This window comes from Aythya ferina (genome assembly GCF_964211825.1).
Source record: "Aythya ferina genome assembly, chromosome: 12".
NCBI lineage: Eukaryota > Metazoa > Chordata > Aves > Anseriformes > Anatidae > Aythya > Aythya ferina.
This window is the reverse complement of record NC_140308.1, coordinates 21,274,890-21,300,292: the sequence shown is the minus strand read 5'-3', so window position 1 is coordinate 21,300,292 and position 25,403 is coordinate 21,274,890. Positions and strand designations below refer to the sequence as shown.

The 25,403-nt window shown below is 35.7% G+C and overlaps 1 long non-coding RNA gene across 1 annotated transcript; it reads left to right on the top strand.

The window, feature by feature from the left end:
• Positions 1-569: 569 nt before the first annotated feature.
• On the top strand, positions 570-23,991 carry LOC311443149. The gene is made up of 3 exons (XR_014697097.1): positions 570-654; positions 2,246-2,314; positions 22,936-23,991. It is a non-coding gene; the product is annotated as an uncharacterized lncRNA (long non-coding RNA).
• The last annotated feature ends 1,412 nt before the right edge of the window (positions 23,992-25,403 follow it).

The window sequence follows — 25,403 nt, the reverse complement described above, 5'->3', positions numbered from 1 at the left end:
GTTCCTTCAAGAAACTGCCACCAGCACCACTGTGGTGGAGAGCCACAGGGGAATCTCCGCTCTAGCATCAAGAGCATTTCCTTCTCCTTCTTCTTTTCCTTTTTCTTTGCCTTCCCCTTCTGCTTTGACCTGGGTGCTCACAGAGCTATTTCTGACACTCCTTGGCTCCTCACAGGCACTGGCAGCCCTCTCCCCAGCACACTGCCCCAGAGGTGTCCCAGTGCTGCTGATTGACTTAGTTGCAGCAGGTGCTGTGGAACTAGCTGGAACCAGCTGGAACCGGTTTTGGCCATCCCCAGCCTCTCCTCACAGAGGTTGCTGCTGCTCCTGAAACCTAGGTATAGGAACCCAATACAGCTTTGTACTAACAATTTCTTAATATTCATGTAAGACTGCCATTGATATTAATGAACTTGTTTTTTTTTTGTCTGGGAAGATGCAGTGACTTCACCCTGTGAGGGTAATAATTCTATAAAATTCCTAAAAAATGTGACCTACTTTCTTCATAGCGAGAATGATATATGTATATATATATATACATTTTTTTTTGTTTGTTTGTTTGTTTTCCTGCGTTGACTATGGCATCCAATGTTTTTACAAACTCTCTCCATCTATGACCATGGAATACGATCTGTTATTAAGGACAGTAGTTAGGTAAGTAGACACAGGACAGTGGAAAGGCTGCCAGTGAATGTCAGTACAGAACTGGGGAGGAGCAATACAAGTCAAGCCATCTGCATGTCTGTTCTAGTCCTTTCTTCACTTTCACCTTAGCTTTCTTTCTGCCTAAGAGGCAGTTTTCAATGGCAAATCTGCTCATAAGCTGTTTGATAAGCTGTATGACTGTGGAAGGAAAGGTTTCACTACTGTCACAGATTCATAACATACTGTTTTGACCATTGCAAATTTGCTGTTTGGGTTGTTTTCTCCTGTTTCATAAAAAGAACGGGAATGGGAGGAAAACTGAGGTAATCCTCCTGTAAGCATTTTCGAAGAGTTTGTTCCAAATTGCTGTAATGGAAATTAAAGGAAACCTTTGTGGTTCTTCTGGTAGTTCCTAAGTGACAGAAAATTTTTTGTCTGTGGTTTTGCATGCAAATCCCAAGGATCCACGTTATCTGCAGATATACAAGGTATTTTATTTTATTTATTATTTTATTTTTTATTTTCTATTCTTTTCCATCCTTTTAGACATAGATAAATGCTCTAAATAGCAGTGACCATTGGAGAATTGTCAGAGACTGTACACAAAGAAGTCTTGGAAAGTCATTCAGGTGTAAGCCCTGCATGTGCCATGTTCTGTTGCTCTTCTCTAGAAAGCACAATGATAACGTGCTTTCAGAGAACAGATTTAACCACTTCCCCTGGCAGCCTAGTTCATAAAACCTTCCTCTTCTCCAACTTTTAAATAACTTCAAATTTGGAAAACCATCAAGTCTAACTATGCCTGTATCTGAAGTATTGTTTTGACAGTGTTTGTAAGCATGGAAACAGTATATGTAATTAGGGCTAATAGCTTATTTTTTTATAAGAACAGTTAAATATCACGCCATATATAAGCATGTAGACTCAATGTCCATTTAGGTTTACTAAAATATTCACTGTCCACAGAAAAGTGTAGGTTATTAAATGCATGATACATGGTAACTGTATGTACAATAGCTATCTATTTACTAGCTCTCTGCTTTTCTAAATTACTCCTACATAATATGCTTTATAAAGATACAACATGCAGTGTTTCTGGCAGAGTCCTGCAGGGAGAGATGCAATTAAGAATGTTATGCAATAATACATTATTTTTTACACGGAATATATTGGTGAGCATCATACATGCAAGCAGAAGTGCTGAGCTCAGTAATCCAGGTCTTTACATCTTTGCACCATATTGTCTATTTTAGCAGTTTTAGCACAAAGGTAGTAGTTCCAGAGACTGTATTGATGATAAGAAATAGACAATAGCTTATTAATTATTTGTACAACAATAATGAATATGTTACAACATAAAGGTTTGCCAGATGTTAGTTACATTTTTCCATTTTTAATAGACATAGTTTATATATGAAAAAAATCTGTAAAAGGGTGGTGATGAAGCAGAAAAACTTTATTTTTAACAGCCAAAGGCAATGGCATTGTCAGTGAATACTTTTCCATAAATTATAAAAAATAATGAGAAAAACATATCTAGTCACTAATCATTTCTTTTTGTTAAGCTGGACTTTCCTCATGTTTCTTGTGTCTTGTCTAGGTTTTATGTTATCCAGACACTGGACTTCCTGAACAAACTTTTTGATAGATTTTCTGCAGTTGCATAAATGTAAGATGAAGGAAATCTTTTTAAAATATTTAACCTCAATCTTCCTTCTCCTAACAATAATACGACATCTACTCTCACTAAGATTCATAATGATTTCATTTTACTTTCTCCAAAACCAGGTCACCTAATTAAAATAAAAAAGTAAATAGCTTGCTTTATGATACTGAATGCAGTAGTTCAGCAGAAAAAAAATAAGCAAGTGAATGAGTTTTTAATACTCTGATAAATCATAGCAATACCTTTTATTGCCCAATTAATTTACTACTGCATACTGTAAATAACAATAATTAATAGCAGTGCTGTTTTCCTATCTTGGCTGGAGTTACCATCATGACCCTTGGTAATGCTGCAATAAAAGATTAAACTTTTTGAACTGTAGATGTGGGTGAATGCCTTTGGTGGGAAATAACACAAAGTTTCGGAAGCTGAATTATTAGTTGTTTGTGAATTAAACTTGAACCTGTTAGGTAACTGTGAAAACTTTATAATCAAATATCTGATAGCTAGCAAATAAATTTGCATGTAAGAGTTTATTAATATTGTACTTTTAAGAAAAAAAAGAGAGAACTGAATGTATTCAATTATATAGAATCTCTGTCGTATGATGCATAAACGTTAGGTAGAAATGTCTAAGTTAAAACTGAGAGGAAATAAAAAGTGATTATCCCCCCTACCTCCCCTTTTCATTTTTTTTGGAACTTACAAGTGATAAGACTAACTTCATAGAGTAATTACAAAACATTTTGCTGTTATGCGACATGTTAAGTATCTATGGTGATACATTCGTGAGTGCTCACGGACACATTTCTTTGAATTCTAGGTGGTGGTTTCCTTTCAATGCTTTAAAGTAAAAAAAATAAATGGATTCCACTTTAGCAGATAATCCATAAGGCAAGGGTAACCCTGATTTTTCATGGGGTTTGTCAAGTCATTACAAATTGAAACTGGGATTACTTTTAGAATACCTGTGATCTACTTAAAGTGTTTTGGAAGTAAAACTTAGTAGTATGGTTGATAAGTTGATCTTCATGTTCAATATTTTAAAGCAGAAGTTTTCAGTCTCTGTGATTTTCTGGCTGAAAGGAAAAACTTACAAATTTTTGATTCAGTCTTACCTGAGGACAAATCTAAAAAATACTAAAACATGTTCTGATAGATAGCATTCAAGAAATGAAATAAAAATACCATCAGCAAATGAATATTCCATTAATTCATCCCTTATTAATTATTAGTCAGCTGAATATGAGCCAGCAGTGTGCTCAGGTGGCCAAGAAGGCCAACAGCATCCTGGCTTGCATAAGAAACAGTGTGACCAGCAGGGCTAGGAAGGTGATTGTCCCCCTGTACTCGGCTCTGGTGAGGCCGCACCTCGAGTACTGTGTTCAGTTTTGGGCCCCTTGCTACAAGAAGGACATGGAGGTGCTTGAGCGGGTGCAGAGAAGGGCGACGAAGCTGGTGAGGGGCCTGGAGAACAAGTCCTACGAGGAGCGGCTGAGGGAGCTGGGCTTGTTCAGCCTGGAGAGAAGGAGGCTCAGGGGCGACCTTATCGCTCTCTACAGATACCTCAAAGGAGGCTGTAGCGAGGTGCGGGTTGGTCTGTTCTCCCACGTGCCTGGTGACAGGATGAGGGGGAATGGGCTAAAGTTGCACCAGGGGAGTTTTAGGTTAGATGTTAGGAAGAACTTCTTTACCGTAAGGGTTGTTAGACATTGGAACAGGCTGCCCAGGGAAGTGGTGGAGTCACCATCCCTGGAAGTCTTTAAAAGACGTTTAGATGTAGAGCTTAGGGATATGGTTTAGTGGGGACTGTTAGCGTTAGGTAGAGATTGGACTCGATGATCTTGAGGTCTCTTCCAACCTAGAAATTCTGTGATTCTGTGATTATTATTATTTTATTTTATTTTATTTTTCTTCTGACTGCAACAATAAGTTTCATATGCTAGGACAAAGCATATCTGGAAAAAAAAAATCTTTATTGCATTAATGTTATTTGGGAAAAATTGGTTCAAATATTTTTTTTTAAGAACAATGAATGCAATTTATAAATGTCATTGATACTGTGTTATTGATTGATGGGAGTATACCAGGTGTATTTATGTGGTAATGAGCACATGTTACTATATGAGACATATGATTAAAATTTGTAAAAAGTGATTTAGGAACCTAATTCACTTCTCTCAGGTTATTTAGTTATTTCTGAAGATATTATTGTCCCTCTGGTAGGAAGTAAATTGCATGAGGAAGATCTGTGATAATAACTGATGGGCTGAATTCTGCAGGTCAGTTCCACACTTATCCAACATGAGTTGCTGCAGAGAATGAAGAAACCTTCAACGTACCTTGTGTAAGGGAAGCAATGAAGTCACACAAGCTGTTCTTTTCATTTCCTTTCTGCACTGAGTCCGTTTTCAGTGCAGAGAGGAAATGACCATGCTTCTTGATTTTGTGATGTTCTAATTTCAGTTTAGTATCTAGAAACGCCTATTTTGCCACATTCAGGCACAATATAAAACTGGGAATTTTCTCTGAGGTGTAGTCTGGATTTATACTGAGTTAAAACTTACGAAGACAGCACTTTCAAGATGTGCTTGCTCCCCAAGAGCTTCAGAATGTCAACACCTGTGATCTCAGAATCAACTAACATTAAAAAACAAACAAACAAACAAAAAAACAAACACTAAATAACCAAATAAAGTACACATTTAGACTTTCTATTATAGAGACAATTGTGCAAATATTTTGTTATTTTAGTTCACATCAGTTTTTAAGAGGATCAGGATGTCTGTAACAAAATAAAATTACCAAATTATATTGTAGCAGTATGCCAATTTCAATGGATCTTCAATGTGACAGTAAAGATTATTTGTATGCATTGAGCTTTATGTATGTGTCTAAACAACAACACAATTTATGGTAGCTTGTAACCTATGTCTACAGTTGGACAAACAGTTTAACTATTCATGTGCGTTATTTTTATATGATGGAGTGCAGTAGAGTAAGTACACCCAAAAGAATAATATTGCTCACTCCTCTTGTGCTGGAGAGACCAGCATGGACTGGCCATTTAGGGCTATCAGTAAGCCAATACTGTGCTAGGGTAAAAGGAAGCATATGAATCTTAAATGTAGCATGCTTCACCTGTTTTGTTGCTAGCTTTATGATTTCATGCTGCTTAAACATTATGATTTTGTGATTGAACTGTCTGTTTTCCTACCTTGCCATGTAATAAGATGACATTGAAGAAAACCCTCTTTGGGTTGTAACATGTTTAATCATATCAACATTTGATCTGAATATCTGAAATATCCCTGATTTGCACTCTATTCTCAGTTTGTGACTCTACACTCTTTTAAATTACTGAATGGATACTTCAAAGAGAAGAATAACAAGAGTCAAGAAGTTTTCTTCAGTTTGAGAATGTTTTACTCTATGTTGTTTTTCACTTTGTCTTCCATATCATCTCATATATATATATATTTCATGCTTGTTATGCAGTTAACGGAAACAAGGATAAAAAGGCTATAGCGTCGTGTCTTTCCTGTCCATTAAAATCCATGTCTGTAAGCAATTTTTTATTAAATATCCATAGTTAATAATATTTTGTTTTAAAAGAATACCTGCATTTCCAGTGAAGAGCTTTGTGCTAGTAGATCCCTTAGGACTGATTATGGTAAGCTGAAATCTTTTATATTAAGTGAAATCAGCCTTTGTGGCACTTTGAAAGAGTGAATTCTGCTATCCCCTTTTGAAAAATTCTGCAATACATTGGCATCAATTTTGTCTTAACATAAATTAAGATAACTCCAAGGATGATCCAGCTGTGTCAAAATAATTGTGTCTTTTGTGGCCATTATTCAGGAGGAGATTGGCTGGACTGCTGCTGCCAGAATTCCTCGTTACTGCCATGCTCCTGACATATGATGTATGCTCCCTCTATGATACTGACGGTATTAGCTGTCAGGTTAAACCATCTTATGGAACTAAAAAAAGCCATACCAGTGTTCAGGTGTATGAACATTGATGTCTGCTAGGCAACAAAATTGTGGATGAGCTGGAATTGGTATTCAGAGGTTTTCTTCCTCTAGTTCCTTGAGTATTCTGTAGCTTTACTACTTTACCCTCAAAACAAAGAAGAAATGCCAAGTCTGGGGAAAAAAGAATCAGGTGCTCTTCAGGGCTCTGTTCTACACATTAGTGTGAACCTAAGTACTCTCAGCCCTGTAGTGTGAATGGGCAGAGCATAGGCTTCTGCTGCCTGGTCATGGCCAGAGCTTTCTTACTATCTTTGTCATATAGTTAGTACTTAATACATTTATCTACAGAAGTGTAATCGATAACTAATCGTTAATATTGCTGTTTCATCTAATTTTACTAAAAGTTAGAGATCATTCACTATAATCAACAGTTTAATTAAGTTGATGGATACTAAATCATACTCAGAACTATATTGGTAATAAAGTAGTTGTGTACGAAGATGAGGATAAACATTTTCTAAAAGTACGGACATAATTCCCACTAATCTTCAAATAGTCTTCAGAGCACGTTCCTCTTTTTTTGGGGGGGTTTGTTACAAATTGGAAGCTAACTGCATCTTTTAAAAGTGAGCCTTTTAAGTGGCTGCTGATCTGTCATTACTTTGTGATATCTATAGATAAATTGGGTGTAGATTATATTGCTAGTATGTGTGGTTAATTCTGTTAGCTTCATAATCATTTTAACAGTTCTCTCATAGCTGTGGGCAGTGTAGTGGTGAATCATTTCTCCATGTCTGTGAAAAACATTGTTAAGGAACATTTGCTTGGAACTCTGAGTGCCAGTGGTAATTTTACCAGAGATCTTGTGGAAGGAGGAATAATGTGGTTGTCTGCCAGTCCACTCTTTATATTCTTCCAATGGTGTAAGTAGCCTAGAAGTTCCTGGACCTCCAGGTCACTTCAAGCCATCTTGAGTTCTGACAACTGGTTATGATAATTAATTAGGTAATTAGCCAAAATGTGGTAATCAACTTTTATTGTGCCATAATAAATTTCTATTTATAGCCAAGCAGAACCCAGCCAGTAGTTTTTGTCTAAGTGAATTAACATTTGAAACTGTAACTCTTAGAAATTTTTCTTACTGTTTTATTTCTGCATATTACTTCAGGCAAGGAGTAGATAAATTTGAAGTATTTTGAACAGAGTATCTCACTCCTAAAGATCTTTTTGCACTCTTTCAAAGAAAAAGATGGAAGTTTTATTTTGGATTCAGAGGAAGCAAGATGAAACTCTCAGTCAGTTTAGGCATAAGAAATGAACAAAAGGATTTGACACAATTACTTGTCATTTAGATTGTTCAGAGTACACATTTCTTTTATTTGATTTTTTCCTCTTCTGAATAATTTATTTATTTTTTTATCAACTTAATGTTTTACATTTGGATTTTTATAGTACATTTGCATTTCTGATACTGCTATTAGACAGGAGCAATAGAAATTGATAACAGTAGTGAGGCTGACACAAACATGTCAGAAATTACAGCGATGAAAATTCACTACCATTACTGTAGCTTCAGAGCCGTTACTTATAGGAACAATGTAACAATGACCACTGTGTTTCAGATAAAGCAGTGACATTGGTTTAAAACAGTTTTTGTAAACAATTAACTTCAGATTTTTTTTTTTGTTTGTTTTCCTTTAGTATTCTGAAAGTTTTGGGTTCGAGCTTGCATTGTTTTCTCATCATTACTGAATTTTAGAAACAATAAAAAAAGAAGGAAATGAGATTTCTTTACATAATAATACAGCTGTGGGAGTTGTTAGATGAGAAGGAATACCAATTAACAGGAGACTTGTGATAATATCATGAGTGTTGCCAACACAGTAACAAGTAAGAGAGAGAGATATCAAAATAAGCATCCATTGTACACTATTTAGACATTTTCACATTCAGCTTCCTGGAAAATTATACTATTATGTTTCATTTCATGTGGATTCCCTTTGGTAAAATGTTGGACCTAGATAGTCTGCTCACCTGGCTGTCCTTACTGTTCTACCTTACACAGGTGACATTCAGTCATTAACAAAATGCATTCTGAGATCATGCATAGATTCTACATCAAATCTGAAAGAAACTGTCTTTTCCTGTGGCACGACTGAGATGAAAAGAAAAATCTAAATTTCATATCTCCTGGAGAAAATGAGAAAGAGCTGCTGAGTAAAAAAAAAAAAAAAAAAGGTAGAATCTTCTCTTGCATCTGAAAAGAACTCTAATAACTTTCTGACTACCAATTAGTACATATATATTGTTTCCCAAGTATTGACCGAGACAACGTAAGGATAAGAATAATTGTAAGAAGGTGGAAATGTGGTGTTGAATTGCTTGGTTCACTGATGGTGGTTTATGTTGAATTTTACTGATTCATATAGATCAAGTTTATTATATGGATGGCCATGCAGAATATGAGAAAAAGCAGATATTGAAAGCAATATAATAGTGACCTTAATGAATTTTAGTATAATGATACAGAGTAAAAATATTGTATGTGTGTGTATATATTGCAGGAATATGTAAAACAAATTTAGTAATTTTTGAAAAGCTTCTCAAATTTTAGTGCAATTAATAGATATAACTGCATCTAATTAATAGGTAAGGGAAAAGGTGCTAAGAGTAGTAACTGTGAGTTGGTTATACTCTGATAGCAACTGGTACAAATAACCCACCAGGAGCAATGAGATTTTTAAGATATGCTGGTCTGGAAATTGTAGGTTTCTAAAACTGAAATGTTTTTTTTATCAAAGGAACTACAGGAGTGTTATAGCCCTCTTATCCACACAGTTGTATATAGATAAGCATGCGAGTTGCTAAATGAGCTGAAATCAGATTACTAGACTAAATGCAGAAGCCATTTGTTACAGAACAGCTGTTCTTAGTCACAAAACTGTACTGTCTTTATCAGTGGTAGATTTCTGTTTTTCCCTTCAGATGAGATGATGCTACACATTATTTCCTTAGTAGCCTGTTCATCAGTTTTCTTGATAGTAAGTTATTTCTTGTGACTGAATATTTGTATTACTAACTGGTAGTCCAGCGTAATCAACAGTATAAGAAAGATCTACGGGGAAAGGATGCATTAGGCTTAGCTCATCCCATGCTATGACATTTTCTGCCATTTGAGACATCTTGATGATCTCTAAGGTATTCTCAGTGGGTTGATGTCCTCTCAATCTCTAGGAAACCTGCACCTTTTTCAGCAGCTGGTAACCTAGGGTGTCTTAAAAACTACTAGCTACTAAACCTACAGGTTTAGGAAACTGTAATGAGCCCACATGGTAAGATGGTAAAAGTTGGTAAAAGAAGTTGAAAAGAAGTTGTCAGTGGGAATGAAAAGGAATGTGAAAAACAAACCTGGAGCACTTGAATATAACTAATTTTCCTCCTCCCTCCTCCTGCCCCCCAATATTTAAAGGTAGGTGAATGAATTCCAGAGAGATAGAACAGGAGGAAATTGCATTTCTTGTTAAAATCATATTTTAAATAATACGAAAGCTTCTGCTAACCCCTCTCAACTGTGAGCTATATCATATGATGTATTGTGTCTCTGTGCAAATTCTGTCTTCTGAAGGCTGAAGACAATATTGTTCTAGAGTTCTGCAGAGGAATACCACACAGATGTTCATGGATCATGATGTTCCATTTTCCATTGATCAATAACTGTCATCTGTTCCCTGAAGTAGCTATTTTCTGTGTTTAGAAAAAGAGCTGTCTCTGTGGGAACCGAGGAAGCATGGGTTTTAGTGATGTGTTCAAAATTATATGAGAAGTATCCTTAGCAAAGCTAGGAATAAACTTCAGGCCTCTTGATCTCTATCCTTTAACTACAAAACTGTTTTATCATGGCAAAGCCCACTTTCAGTTCTCCTTATATCTCATTTAATCTATCCGAACATCTTAGTACTTTCTATAACATTGTTAAATTTTGGAAGATGGACATTAGTTCAGGAAAATAGCTTGCACAGTGAGATCCTCTGTGCAAGATACATTCCCAAGCAATTGTTTAACTCAAGTGAACATTTTGGAATCTTGACTCAGGATAGGACTACATATAGTAGTTTACATGCTGTAATAATCAGAAAGTAAGGAAAATTAAAAGGCATAAAACTAGCAGTTCCAGGTAGTTTCTGAACTGCCAGACTTTCAGGTGAAATAATGACAATCCTATTATTTTTTCCTTGTGGTAGAACATAGAGATGTCCTTATTCTCTTTGTACGTTAACCTGTAATCCAAATGCCTGTCCCTGCCTGCAAAGCCCTATATGAGCAGAGGAAGCTAAATGCCTTTAATTGCTGCAATAGCTCTAGTTGCTGAAATGTTCCATTCAGAACAGAGCTATTTATGTTAAAAGAAGTCACCTCTCCCCCCCTTTTCCCCCACAGTTAGCTTAGGTACAGATGAAATCAGTTCTGTATTCTTGAGCCTGTCATCAGCAGAATGCCATTTGGTATATATGCTATTCAGTAATTCCAATGTATTCTTTTAAACCTTCAATAGCTAAAATGGGTTTATGAGGTAGAGAGACTCAAGTGATGCCTTCTGTATATATTGTGATTTCTTGAGATAAAAACAATGATATTGTTAATTATATATTTCAATTAAAGTAACTGTACTATATAACTGCTGCATAGGTACATGATTGAAATAGAAATGGAAGTGGAAAAAGAAATAAAGGAAAATATAGAGTAGAAACAAGAAAAGAGAAGAAAAAAAAAGCAGAGCAGCTGCTTACAACTGCCTGAAAGAAAGATTATCTCTTATCCTAGTTTCCTCTTGCTGAATAAAATGTGATGCGATCAGGTCACTGCATGTGAAATGCTGTAAGAATGTGATCTGTACTTCATCATTATAAAATTCAAACATTCTCAAACCTTTTATTCCACCCTGTTCATATTTATCTTTTTGGTCCTGCCTTCATTGGGTACCACATTTGTGCTGATAAATTGTAGGTACTTGGAGATGTATTGATGGGCTGAAGACAGTTCAAAATGTAGAGTGCTGTGGCTTTGCATATCATTACACCTAGTTCGCTCTTTGCCTCTTGAAAGCTGTCGATTTGTGCATTATTGCTATTCAGGCTGATAAATGACAGTAATTGTTCTTAAGTTGAAGAGCTGGCTTAATGTGCTGACTTGCTTGGGAATTCTGAGCACCAGGGTTAAACTAGTGCTCCACTGGTTCTAACAAAATGGTCTTTTCCAGCTCAGAATAGATACTTAATTGAATTACTTCAGTTTTCATGCATTTTGCAGCTTTGCACTTGAAGAAAAAATATTCATAACAAGATCAGGGAATTCAGAACTGTTCACAGGGAGGTCAGGCTTGGTGTGTGCCTCCACTTCAAGGCACCTGCTCCCAGTGGTGATACCACAATTAAAAAAAAAAAAAAAAAAAAAAAAAAAGAGAGAGAGAGGGAGAATAGTTTAATGGCACTGGGAAAAGACATAAAAATGGGATGGAGATGTATCCCTCTTCTTTCTTCCAGTATCCCAGTGGTGGAATTTACCAAGACATTCTTATAAAGATGAAATACGGCTCATTTTGTAGGATTATTTATTTATTTATTTATTTATTTTTAAGCATTGCTTTTCCATGTGTAGTAGTACTGATTTTTCAACTGATTTAGTCTAGGAATGATATCCTAAAGCCTCTGCTAAAAAAAAAAAAAAAAAAAAAAAAAAAAAAATTCTCAGGTATAACTTGAGAACAATTCTTCATGAAATGTGGGCTTTTTCCTTGAATAATGCTCACAGATTTCAAATCATATAGTAGCATCATGATATTTGGGATTTCCTTTGTACCCTACAGGTACTGATTGTTCATTAGGGAGAATTTATTCACAACATTAATGCAAGATTTTTGTCTTATTTAGAACTGCTGTAGCTTCAGTGCATAATGTAAATAGTCAAAAAAAAAAAATAAAAAGTTATGAAAACACTGGAAAGTGATAAATTCAATATTTGTTTAATCAGCTTAGTAAACAGAACTCCTTTTCCTTAGCCTTAAAAAGGAAGATTCTTTACAGTTATATAAATGTGATAAATGGTCAGTGGATAACATTACCAGAAAGGTATACCTGTTTCATTTACAAAGTTTTGTGATTGCTGCTCTGTGCAATCTAGAGTTTTCTCTCATTCAGATAGTCTTATCAGAGCTGGGCTTTTAAACTGACCGTATACGTCTGCCAACTAATCACTTACCAACCTCTACAAATCTGAGTGTAGATATGTTTTGGAGCCCTGAAGACTTTGCATGGGTATGCAGATGTACCCAGTGTATATCAGTTCATTCCAGAATACTGCTAACACTGATAATCAAGCAGGGAGAACGAAAGTTATACTACTCATCATCTGTATATGAGGCATGCTATTCTAGATTATTGTCATTAAAGTAGGTAAACTTGTTTTCACTGGAAATGCTTATTGGCTCAGGGGAACATCAGTGTTGTTTAGATTAGATGTTGGGATTCATCCACTGAATGCAAAAAAAATACTCTGTTATGTAGGCCATAAAAAAAATCATTCTTTCTTCCTAGTCCGTTTGTTACAATACAGATTTCTTACCTCTACGGATACTTCTTCGTTTACTGAGCTAGAAGACATTGAAGATATTGGTTAAGTTCCTCCATTCCATGCTTTACATGCATTTTCCAGTGAGAAAAGACCCATTACCTGAGTATAATAGTCTGCAAAGTTTAGATTTTCTTCAAGATACCTTTTTACTTATTTTTTTCTCATGTCTGCTTTGAAATTAAACAAATAGTCATTAAATACTTTTCTTACTCTAATAATAGGTAAATGGCAGTAACTGTGTGCAAAGGAACGTGGACTTTTTAGGCCTTGCATGATTACTGTATTTCTTTTTCAATTTTATGCAACCACTTTTCTTGACTGAACTCATATTTTTTATTCATGAAACCTGAAGCCATTGCAGCATAAACCTTAATGGATGCTATCTTTCACATGCTGATCTTCACATGCCCAGTTTTCTTGCAGGATCTATCTTAGAAGGTTAAAGAATAGCGTGACTCAAGCATATATTTTATTTTTCATAATCTTCTCTTCTCCAGTTCTTCAGATCTTTGCTATTCAGAGTCAGGATAAAGAAGAAAGTATAAAAGTTCAGCTTTTAGAAGAACTTTGGAAATAAATAATTCAGAACTGTTATGTTATTGGGCACATTTAATGTCCGTCAATGATTGTTAATACACTTTTACAGAAATTAATTTTATTTTAAAGTAAAATGCTAAATCTTTCTAGTTCTAGGAGAACTTTAAAAACATAGATCTCATTACAGATTTGTTTCTGGCAATGTCAATAGTATATTGTGTGCACTTTTCAAACAGAATGTCTCTGCTGAAGACAAACGGATGTCCTCTTTCTGAATGTAAGGACTGAAGTAACATTTGTGATCTTTGTTATTCAGCAAGTAGTTATTATGACTATTTTAAATTTAGTAATCTGAATGACTGATTTTAAGTTTTCTCAATTTAGAAGCAAAGTCAGGTACCATGCAGTCCAGACTACATCTCTAATTGCAATATGACTTGGAGAAAATATTTTTATTTTTATTTTTTTATTTTTATTTTTTTTAGGGTTCTAAGCATGTGCAGGTTCTGCTGAAGTAAGCTGAAATCCTGAAAAGATTGACAGCTCTTAAAAGCCAAAGCTTAGTTTAAAAAAAAAAAGTCTGAGCAGTTCATTGGCTCCTTTGTTGTTTAAAAAAAAAAAAAAAAAAAAAAAAAGTGAATTTCTACTTTTTTTAAATTATTATTTTTTTCTCTGCAAAATGAAATTTAATTTCTCTTTATTGAAATATTGAGAGTACTGTGGTATAGGAAAGGTAACTCTAAAGCAAAAAGTATTTTGATTGGGAGGGTGAATTTGCGAATTTTTCTCTCCATGTGTTTCATTCTTCCTTTCAAAGGATCATAAAGTGTTATAAGAATGTGGTCTTGTGGTTCTACATCATGCTAAATCTGTAATTATAATTTCCAGCTGGTGGACTGTTGATTGACCTAGTGGAAATACCATTCAGAGACTGATGTTACTTTAAAGCCTTTGTGTAGCTTTGTTCAGCTCTTCAAGTGGTTGCGGCCTTAAGTTTAGAGTGATCTTGGTTGCTTCTGGATTTGTCGCACAGGTGGGCTGCTGCTGGCTGGTTGTGGTCATTTTATGTCTGGGCATAACTTGTCTTTGCCCAGATATGCTCTGTTAATGTAATCCAACCAGAGAAAACCATGCAGATGTTTTTTGGTTGAAAAGGTGGGTAGGGAGGGTTCTGCCTTCTTTTCTACTTCCTTATTTTAATCTGTATTCTATACATAGATGTGCCAGTATTAATTTCTGTATTCAGTATATTTTCTGAATCAGAACTCCACTACTTTAATTGGTTATGCAAAGCCATTTCTTGTGAGGCTGTCTACACCAGGAACCTCATCAAAATTGACCAACTGCTTCCTTCAGGAAGGAAAAGGAAGGCAAATTAATCTTTGCATGGAATCAAAAATATTCTTCAGAAAAGCATCTACCAGAGCCTTGAGTAGAATGGATCTTCAGGCAAAATTCCTATTTAAAGCTTATTTAAATTTTATGCCCTGTGTGACATACTCTGTAGCACAATGTTTTCTTCTAAAAGGATGAACTCTTCTGCTGTAGGCATGCAAGTACTGTTATAACAGCCTGTGCATCACCCTTCATTTAAGTTTGCCCAATACTTCTAAAAACTCGTTTTCTGTGTCTTGAAACATTGTCAAATGTCACCTGTTTTTATGGGCCCAAACTTGCAAGTTCCTGAAACATTTGAGTGTTTTGAATAAAACGTTTTAGGTGTTTCTGAGAACTAAGTTAGAGAAAATATGCTGTTGGTTAATGTTCAAATAACCTTACACCTGATTTTTGGAAATTTTGGTATTCCCTTTCTTTGCAATAGATATTTAGAAGAAGGGCAGATTTTATTTTATTGCATGTCAGTGTCCATTTAAAAACAAACAATCATCACTTATACATGTTCATCTGTTCATTAGAAAGCTTTAACTTGACAGGTAAGTTTGCTGCAGGCGGGGTCAAGATTTCTGCTTTGAAAAAGCTATGTTAGAATTGAATTACATCTTAAAAGTCACCTCCTGGAATTTTAATGTTTGTTGATGAAATGTTGTTGTTGATATGCTAGAAGAAATAATTTCAGTATTGTGAAAGCATTAAAGATTAGTTAGCTATTTGGAAGTTGTCCCACCAACTGCACAGTATTCTGGCTCCTGTTTCCTTGTTGGCTAAAGAATTGCAGGGGTTTTGGTACTCCAACATGGATATTACTTGTGTAGCCAAGCTGGCTGATGGGATCCTGCTGTGTCAGTAGGGACAGAAGAAAAGTTGCAGATGAAATAACAGTAAGCCTTGTCCAAACCAGATTTTCCTGTAGAGGACTAAAAAGGGATTGTGATGTTTTTTGGCTTTTTGATTTTTATTTTATATTAAAAGTCTCAGTCATTCTTTACATCAAATCACCCTCTTCCCCAACGCTTTTCCCTTCCCTCACCCAGCCTTAATGCTTGCTACAGAACCTCATTGTACAAAGTGTCTGCAACTGGCATGGCAATCACAAACCGCCTGGGCCAAATTGTTTGCAAGGGTGTTCTACTGCTCAGATCAGCAGCTGAAGCAGTTAGAACAATTCCAGAAAACACTCTGTATTCCTGTTTTCATACGTTTGTGAGGAAAAAAGTTCAATTTTTTGTTTTTCTGATGGAAAAGGTACATATATAGAGTGTGTGAATATATAAATCTGGTGTAAAAAACACGTATTCTATTTGTAAGAGAGTTCTCACAAGAATTGTTTGATGCAATAATAGTTACTTGATGGCAAGTTAGACTTTTTGCTTATCTTTAAAAGTTTCCATGAAAATTGTGGAGGAGTAATAAGTAGGTCAACTCCAAACATTCTTATATTATGACTCAGACTCAGGCCTTCTATAATAATGTTGCTGGCATAGAAAATGAAGTTTTGTAATATAGAAAATATTTGTCCTCTGTTTTCTTTGAGTTTGGGGTTTGTTGGAGTAGACTTTTTTTTTTTTTTTTTTTTAATGATTGGAAACAGTAAGAAGTGTAGTCTTTTCTGAGCAGATGTGGGCATCTTATTCCATTATGCTTAAACTGTGGACATATTTTAGCAATTAAACTTCACACTGAATTTGAGATTTGCAATATTCAGACTACACACGAAGCAATCAGCTGGCAAGGATCTGAAATTTTCACCTCGCAGTGCATGATTAAACTGTAGTGTATACAAAGCAACCCAAGAAAATTAAGAGGAATTTGCAGCACTTACAATAGGCTTCATATTTATGCAGTAGAATTCAGATAAATTTAAATGTGTGTAAATACTTCTCTCTGTGGTGACTATTGTTAAGAAGTATAGTACTGTGTATGTCACAAAGGAGCTTCTGTGAAATTTCTCCCTTTGCATACCTGTATCATAGGTATTCTGTAAGAATTTCCTGCTTTGCAGAAATCAGCTAACAACTTCAGTGACTGGGCAAACACAGTAACTTCCCCCACTTTTCTTTAGAAATCTGGAAATGGAAGCAGGAAAATCACCAAGTCTAGAAGGCTTTGGAAGAATCATTGGCCTGAGTTAGGCTAAAAAAGCAGAGATTCTTGGCTCTCTTAATAATTCATGTCTTTATTTTTCCATAGTTTTTTTAGAACCACTTCTGTAAGACTTGTGATAATGCAAGTAAAACTCTAAATACATCTTCAGAAGTATAATCCAATTTTTAATTTATAAGTTCTTATTCACTGTGAACTTTTTTTATAGTCTCACCAATGTAGGTGGGAAGAGTCACAGAAAGGCGGAAATATTGAAGTCTCCAATAACTGCATGTTTTATCTGTTTCTCTTTTCATGAAAACTGCATGTTTCTCTTCTGCCCAGGGAACTGGAGTGCCTATCCCTGGAGTCTTTTTTAGAGATGTGTGGATGGGACACTAAGGGATGTGCTTTAGCGATGGGACTTGGCAGTTCAAGTTAATGGTCGATGTTGGCAATGTTGAAGGTCTTTTCCAACTTAGATGATTTTACAGTCTTATTTTCTGTAAGATATCTTCCTAGAATAACTAGTACTCCAGGATCCTAGCTCATTTCCTAAACTTAGCTCTTTGAGTTATTTCTGCGTTCAACTTTGTTTCTGTGAAAATAGAAGAAATTTGGTATAATTACAGCGTAGTAGTTAATAGTAGTAGTTATAGTAGTTAATAACATTTGATTTCTGTTCATGTATACCAGATAGATTTCAAGGATATTTTAATCTTAATCTTTAAATCTAATCTTAAAATTAGATTTAATCTAATTTAATCTTAAGCTTAAAATCAAGTGGTAGAGAAATAAGGGAAAGTGTTTTTTTTTTTTTGTTGTTTGTTTGTTTTTGTAACATACATTTTTTGCCAAGACTGACCATCAAGTGGTTTTGACAGAGACAGATTTGTTCTTTTAGTTGGATAGCTAATTAATGCCTTTTTTTTATTATTATTCATGTTTCTGTCCTTCATGTGGTGGTTGTGAATTAGCTTTGTGTCATTTGCTAAAATATCAGGCATTTTTATACATTTGGTGTATTGAATGGCAAATACTTGATGTAAAGTCTGCAGTTTTACTCCATAACCAGATTGTAAAATATGAACTGAATTAATCATAACTACAAAGAGTAATGGCACATTTTCTCCTATTTTATCTTTACTGCCTTTCAGATCATGGTTTAAAACCTTCTACATCTGGTGCACAGAATGAGGCAGCAGCTCTGGTAGTGGATAGTAAGAGGCAAAGGTCAAACCAGAGGCTGCACAAATATTGTGCACTGGATTTATTGTTTTAATTAAGAGTGTGGCAGTTCATCATAAACTGTTTATGGTGCTTTTGCACAGTGCAGCATTTTGAAATCAGCTGTTTTAATGAAAACATAATGTCACATCTGTCAAAGTTCTAAATATTTTGAAAGTGAAATATAGAAACAAGAACTTTAATTCTGGGTTTACTGGGATTAGCTCTTAGAATTGTTTTAAAATCCCTCATGTGTCATATCACAGGTAGCATAGTTCTATCTTAGAAAGGGAGTGGAAAGCACTGTATGGAGCTTGTTATTTAATTGTGAAAATACATGCTGAAGGTTAATGTATTGAAAGACAAAGCTGTTATGGCTTCTGTTGGAATACTTGAATTATAAGCAGCTAACTTATTTATATTTAACATGTAAATATTGTATCCTGATAGTGTTTTTAAAAAGCAAGAACAGAAAAGCAATCAACCCCCAAACCAATGTATCCCTAAGTCTGGAAAGAAAGAAATACACTGTGGATAATATGATGCTGTGACATATTAGCATCAGGGTCTCTGTAACTAATTATTTACAAGACCTAATGTATTTTTTTGTGGACTTCTAGGGCTGAGCAGCTTGTAGTCTAGCAATGGTCTGCTATTGTTATGTATTCATGTAGATATGTAAAGCAATTTTGCTTACATTTTTGTGTAGTCTGATAAAATACTTGTATAATCTGAAAATTGTATTTTTGTAGTAGTCTCCTTGGAAAATGGAAATTAAGTCTGTCATTAGATGTTAGGCCACAGTAGTTGACTGAGCAGGGTAATGTATGTTACATTTTGTGCTATACTTGGTCAAGTTCATATATATTGTATTCCACATTATTTTATTAAATTTAATATCTGCACTTCTTATTACCAGACATGCCTCTCATTCAAAGCACAGAGGCACAGTTCTCTAATCAGAAGTGACAAGCTATATACTTTCTTTCAGCCATTATTCGGTAGCCTAGAGCAAGGAGCTCTGTTTCCTTGAAAATGCTTTGAATTGGGTTATTTTTATTGAAGTATTAAAGTAATTCTTCAGATTTTAGGCTATTATTTAAACACTTTTGGGAGAATGCAATAACCTCTGGATTCTATATAGCCTTTGTTATGTTAACAATTGTAGCTGCCGAATGTATCTTTTTAATGCTTGTTATGTAAGTGTCTGGGAAAAAAAAAATCATCCAACTGATAGAAATGAACAATATTTAGGAAATAAACCGGATTAGTTGGCTAAATTAGTTTACTATTGAGGAATGATATTAAAGTGACTCACTATTTAAATATACAAATAGATTCTAGTAACCATACCTTCACTGACAAATTTACATGATTAACTGTTTACTAATTTGTTATGACATGAAGTTCATATTTGTCAGTTTAGTTCTTAAGGAGTCTGAAAATGGTACCTTCTTATCATAAGGCAATCTATCACTTGTGGTGATGTTGGTTAAGTCCTCTACAAAACATAATGTTTAGTTTTGTTGAATGTCTTTGTTTAAAAAGACTTCGGGAATCTTTGCAAATTTTGTACCGCTTCCTTTTTCCTTTATGCTAGAGAGGTATGAAAATGTCATAATAGCTAGGGGAGATTTGGTATTGAAGAAAGCAAACAGTTGTCCCAAATATCAAAGATATGGCTTTGTACCTCCTCTGCAGTAGTATACATCACAGAAACTCGAGGTGAAGCAGCTTTGCTGGAGGTATTGTTCTTTTTTGGGGTACAGTTTTTTTCTGAAAAGTCTTCTTAATGCATCATATGTTGCCAGTTTTCCTCCCGTATCTTCTCTGTGCATCAATGGGGGAAAATGTGTGAAGTATAATAGAAAAGATACCTCTTTTTATTGGAATTGGGGAAACGATGTGAAGAGATGTGCAGTGTAGTTCACAGGTCTCCCTTACCTTAGAATAAATACCGACCTTTGTCAAGTGGAGACAATGAGCCTTGGAAAATTTTGCAGTGATGTTGATGTACACGTTTGAAGGATAACACTAAGAAACTAACTTCCAATGTTGAGTAAGGATCTTATTACTGGAGAAATTTGTTAATTCTTCTAGACAAGTATCATGGGCACAACTCGAAGTATTTTCCCAGAAACAATTTCATAACAACTTTCTGCCAGTTGTAGATATTATTTGCATTGTTATCATTGTGGTTTTAAACAAAAACTCTTGTTTTTGTTTAAGTCGAGTGTGTACTAGGATTTGAGAGCTTTCTTTTGTTAGTATACTTGATTACTGTTACTTGGTATGACTATGGTGTTAAACATCTGCTTTCTTTATCAATATTCTGTATGACTTTGGTACATTTAAAAGTTCACTGGGAGCTAATGCTGACTGACCAGGTGTGTTGGGTCTGTCTGAGCTGGAGTCACCTTTTCCCTGCAGCAGCCTGCACAGTGCTGTACTCTGCACTTGTAGCTGGAACAGCACTGATATCACTCCAGTGTTGTGTCTATTGCTGCGTAGTGCTGGCACAGCGTCAGGACTCCTTCCAAGCCCCCAAGAGCCAGCAGGCTGGGGGTGGGCAAGTGATGGGGAGGGGACATTGCCGGGGCAGCTGACCTAAACCAACCAAAGGGATATTCCATAACACCTGATGTCACATTCAGCAATAAAAGGGGGGGCTCTCGTGGGGGAGGGGGCTGTTCCTCCTGAACAACCACTACACGTTTTGAGGCCCTGCTTCCCAGGATGTGGCTGAACACCGCTCGCTGATGGGAAGTAGAGAATAATTTTTTTCTCTGTCTGTGCTTCCGCACGGACTGATTGTTTCTTTTGTTTCTGTTTTTTCCTCCCCATTCCCTTTCCCTTTAATTAAACTTTTCTCATCTCAAACCTCAAGTTCTCTGTGTTGTATTTTCTCCCCCTTCCTTTTTGAGGAGAGGGGGAGTGAGAGAGCAGTTGTGGTGGAGCTTGGCTGCCCACCTGAGTAAAACCACCACACCAGGATGATCCTAGATCTAAACACAGCTGCGTGTGTATATTATCATTTCCAAATTACCATGCTATTTCGTCATTCAGGTGAATGAACATGTAGCAAATCCACAGGTGATAACAGACCATACTAAGGAAGGAAAGAAATAGAGAAAGTACTGATGAGTATTTTAACAAGAAAGTAGGAAGTCAATGTTGGAAATATGCATGGTAAAAACAGGGTTAAGTTGTGTTACGCTGCTGAGCATGGTTTTGTATGCAGTTTTGATGAAGTAATTACCTGCATGGTACACTGTTTGATTTGGAAACACAAACTATCACATGCGCAAATACACGCTGTTCTCTATGGGAAATATGTCCCCGAATAGAATTTCAGAACTACAGTTCTGCCAGTTTGGTGGAATTAGAATTAGAATTTAACTATGTAAGTAATTAACAAAACCCCTTATTACTACTTGAAAAATGAGGATAGATAATAATGAAGTAGTTGCTGAAAGGAATATTAAAGTAAGCAACTGATGTGAACTGGTGAAGAGTACAACCTGTCAGAGATGACTGAAACAAATTAGAAATTAAAACACTCTGATAATAACAAACTCCACACAGAGAATTAAATCATCAGCAGATTAATGACATTACAGGGCTAAAATGTTATAGAAATTAGTAAGGTAGTATACACTTCTGAAATTTTCTACACCTTTCCTAAGTGAAACTTGCATCATGTCAGTTTAATGGAACATTACTGAAAACATAGGTGTGCAAAATTGGGAAAGACATGATTTACTTGACAAATTGTTCTCGTATTTCAGTAGATCTAATGTATCCTACCCATACAGGAACATTTCAGCTTTGAAATCTTGAGTTCAAATACAACACCAAGTTTCTGTAGGGAAAGTGTACACTGTCCCTAACCTGTATTAAAAAAGGAGGAAAAAAAATATACTCCCTTTAAAACTGCTCTTGCTTTCTGAGATGCACAAGTTTTCACAAACTAATAATCAATGGTACAATTTCATTTGCAGGAAAAAATTGTCATTAACAATGTGCATATAAAGGTAAAAATGAGAAGAGGGTATGTAAATGTAATTAAATGTCTAGAATTTTCCTAAAAGACAGAGAAATACTCAGTGCAAAAGGAGACAGATAAATGGTACTTGGGTATCTTCTGTCTAAAAGTTAGTAGAAAAGAAAATGAACGGTAGAAATTATGGAGTAAATCATATAGGAAGCAGAATATAACACTTTTTTTCCCCTCTCAACTTTTTTCACGAGTGTCTACCTATTGGATATTGACTATTATTTACTTTATTAAATAATGCCAACATAGTATGTAGTAATTTAACTGATGCATTATTAACAAATGTATGGTTAGCGTTCATAATGAAAAGCCATAGCTAGATAGGAAAATTTCTACAGTCTTTAAAAATAACAAAGAAAACCCCAAAACAATAAAAACCCTGCATTTATTTAATAATCTACAGTAGGATAAAATTAATAGAAAAATCTGGAAATATATTAAGATATATATATGTATATTGGACATTAGTGCTATATACAAAATATATTGGGAATGTGGTTCAAAATATTTCAAACATTGTTGACCTTTTTTATATAATACCAAGCTCAGGGAAATATATTTGCATAGATTTAGTAATATGTTGTAAATAACTACATAGGACAGCACACATTTTTCCTTAAGATGCAGCACTATAAGCAAGACATTAAATTATGCCTATCAGACAAAGCAGCACAGAATCTCAACTTTTTTTTTTTTTTTTTTTTTTTTTTTTTTTATAGCACATTCTATTGGGAAGACATCTCTGCTTCTAAAAGCACATGCATTAACTGCCTGATTCATGTGGTGACATGTGGCATATCCAAATGCGTTATGGATCTCCCAGGAATAAAAACAACATAGCAAAATCATCACCTTGGGATCTTCATTGAGTGAATATTTTACAGACATACTCCTTTTATATTTATATAATAATTTAGTGTTATGACAATTTTTTTAGCAGTGTTGGCAGTTTTTCTTTTTTATAATGGTATTATATTTGTGAGCCTATTAAGTGCACATGGGCTAAACTACAGAAAAAAGTATTTCTCATAATTCCTTAGGGTGCTTGTAGCAAAAGAACCATATTGGTATAGAAAAATTTTAATAAAAGGTCAAGCAGAACTTTCCAATGTTTATCATGATAGCAATAGCAATTAGGGGCTTTTTTGAATTGTATATTGAAGAAGCAGATTTATGGAGTATATAGAGAAGGAACTACACCTACTGTACTTTGTATTTAAACTCTTTATTATGAGACAAATCTAACAGTTTTAGCAATAATCAAAGTAGTTCATTTCCATTGTTTTCCCTTACAAATATCTGTAAGTTGGTGTGAAATTGTATGAAGAAAACTGAAGGACTGTCCTTGTTTTGCTGTGTTCCACTATTACAGCTATTGCTATGTCCTCTACAACTGAGAATAGTGCTTACATCTATGTGGACATTTTTGCTGTTCCAGAGGGTTGGCATTCATAATGGGAGCAATGCTTTTGGTAGGGTGTGTTCATGTACTACAGAGAAAGAAATAGTAATTTATTAATTTAGTCCATTTGTTCCAGTATATCATCATATTTTATTTACCTTACATTTATATTTGCACTGAAATTGGTGAGTGAAACAGGGAACTAGCTAGGCTATTGTTTATCAGCTCTTAAGTCTCTAAGTGATGCAAGAACATCTATGCTCATATTTAGATTTGATGAGTCTTTTGGTTTTTCTTGTGCAAAGCTTGCAGAGATGCTTGATTTGTTTAATTACAAAATAGACTTGTCTGTTTAGAGTGTGCAGTTTATAAATGCTTTTCCATATTTATCCAACAGATTGGAAGTAAGAACAAAAAGCAGGTAATGCATATGTTGTCTGTTTGAACAGAATGTCAGATTCAGTTCAGACCTGGCTTACTGGATGATTCCAGTTTCATTAACATTCTGCTTGGTGTTCGGTCAAACTGCCCAAGTGTCTGGTCTTGCACTCTTGAAGTCTGTGACTTCTGAGGGTGTTTAAGTACAAGATATGATGAGACTAGCTATGGTGTGAATGTGCTGCCATTCAGCGAGACCTGGACTGGCTGGAGAGATGGGCAGGAAGAAACCAAATAAGATTTAATAAGAGCAAGTGTGGAGTCCTGCACCTGGGAAGGAACAACCACATGCATCAATACAGGCTGGGGGATGACCTGCTGGAAAGGAGCTCTGAGGAGAAGGACCTGGGGGTCCTGGTGGATGACAGGTTGACCATGAGCCAGCAGTGTACCCTCGTGGCCAAGAGAGCCAATGGGATCCTGGCGTGCATTAAAAGGATCGTGGCCAGCAGGTCAAGGGAGGTGACCTTAACCCCTCTACTGTGCCCTGGTCAGGCCTCACCTGAAGTACTGTCTGCAGTTCTGGGCTCCCCAGTACAAAAAAGACAGGGATCTCCTGGAAAGAGTACAGAGGAGGGCCACAAAGATGATATGGGGCCTGGAGCATCTTCCCTATGAGGAAAGGCTGAGAGACCTGGGTCTGTTCAGCCTGGAGAAAAGAAGACTGAGAGGGGATCTCATCAATGTGTATAAATACCTGAGCTGTGGGAGACAGAGGGATTTGGCCAACCTCTTTTTCAGTGGTTTGCGGGGACAGGAGAAGGGGTAATGGCCACAAGATTGAGCACAGGAAGTTCCGCACCAACATGCGAAAGAACTTCTTCACGGTGAGGGTGACGGAGCACTGGAACAGGCTGGCCACGGAGGTTTTGGAGTCTCCTTCTCTGGAGATATTCAAGGCCAATCTGGACTACCTGGGCAGCCTCCTGTAAGGAACCTGCTTTGGCAGGGTGGTTGGACCCGATGATCTTTTGAGGTCCCTTCCAACACCTACAGTTCTGTGATTCTGTATACAAGTGCATTTACTCATTTTTTTTCTGTGAAACTACAGCCTTAACTAAATACAGATTATCATTAATTTCTCAGTGATGGTAGCAAGTACCTCACACTTCATTTCTTTGTGCATTAATTTACTTGAATGTCTGTATCTGAAAACAGATAAGCCTTATTTCATTGTCTTCCTGATGACACAAGCAGGCCATAAACTTCAATATAATGCTAATGACTGAATACTGTCACACCTGGTGACTGGATTAGGATTAGCTGTTTGTTTTTCAGCCTGATGAACTCAGAAGACATGGATGATCTACAAATGACAATACAAGTATCTTTAGACCCAGTATCGTG